Raw genomic sequence first — 1,531 nt, 5'->3', positions numbered from 1 at the left:
CAGTTCCCAAACTGGTCAGTCCAGCATACAGCTGTCCTGGGTTGCCTGGGACCTAAATGCTGGTAAAAAATAAAGGCATCCCTCTAGCAGTCACAGCAGAGGAAGAAATAAATAAGGAGAAGTATCTACCAATAGTGCACTCTCCTCTCATCTCTCTCAAATGACATACTTACTGAGCTGTCCTCTTGCCTATCATCACTAACAGAATAGTACTAAGTGGGAACTGTCTTTTAAAAACTGTTTCTATTCAGTTTCACTCCTGTTCTGAGTGAAAGCTGACTTTGGACTGAGGGAGAATTCCAGACCCACAGGTGCTATCCTACCAAACCACCTGTGTGCAGTGCAAACCAGAACCCTACTTTGTTTACGCCAGGGTCAATCCAGTGTGAAAAAAGATCATACACCATTCTTGTTATAAAAAGACTTCAGGAGTCTTGAAGAGTACTACATACAGTACTAGACTAAACTGAAACCTGTTCTGAGATCAGACAGTTATTAAAAGGTTTAAAATTGTTATTTCATAAAATTAATTGTGTCCCATTTCACCTCTCCTTCTAATGTCTGAATTGTGAACAGAAAAATAGGTGTGATACTAACTGCACAATAGCAGACAAGAATTTTATTTCAAATAGAGGCTTTCAGACCCAAAAGTGCCTGTTTCAGTTAAAAAAATGCAAGACAACCAGAATCATTTTTACATTTTAAGCAATGAGTGTAGTGTGGATTCCTTCTGCTCTTCTCTACCAGAAAGCCTGTCTGTTACTTTCTTGACTGTACCTACTGAATGAAAGTCATTCTCTTCCCTGGTCCTTAGACTATCATGGTATAAACAATGCCACTGCTGCAAGAGTTCTTCTTAAGGAACATCTCTAGTTTATTATATTAACTCGATGTTGTATCACAGGTAATCAGAACTGACACAGTTGCCAAAACAGTGGTGCATCTCAGGGGTTCACTTTGTAACACCTTGTTGTTTGGATCCTGCAAAAGAAATTTCAGTTCCTTCAGGCTTTCAATACAGAGGTGTTGCTGTGCTGATTTTGACTGGGATAGAGTTAATGTTCTCCATAGTAGCTAGTATGGGACTATTTTGGGTTTCTGCTGAAAACAGTGTTGATAACACAGGAACATTTTTGTCATTGCTGAGCAGTGCTTACGCACCATCAAGGTCTTTTCCGCTTCCCATCCCACCCACCAGCGAGCAGGCTGGGGGTGCACAAGAAGTTGGGAGGGGACACAGCTGGGACACCTGACCCCAGCTGACCAAAGGGGTATTCCATACCATATGATGTCATGCTCAGCATATAAAGCTGGGGGCAGAAGGAAGCGGGGGACGTTTGGAGTTACAATGTTTGTCTTCCCAAGTAACCATTACGCATGACAGAGCCCTGCTTTCCTGGAGATGGCTGAACCCCTGCCTGCCCATGGGGAGTGGTGAATGAATTCCTTGTTTTGCTTTGCTTGTGTGCACGGTTTTTGCTTTCCCTGTTAAACTGTCTTTATCTCAACCCATGATTTTTCTCACTTTTAC

Source organism: Phaethon lepturus, unplaced genomic scaffold (assembly GCF_000687285.1).
Source record: "Phaethon lepturus isolate BGI_N335 unplaced genomic scaffold, ASM68728v1 scaffold15854, whole genome shotgun sequence".
Lineage (NCBI taxonomy): Eukaryota > Metazoa > Chordata > Aves > Phaethontiformes > Phaethontidae > Phaethon > Phaethon lepturus.
The sequence above is the reverse complement of the archived record's forward strand: the minus strand, read 5'-3'. Positions refer to the sequence as shown.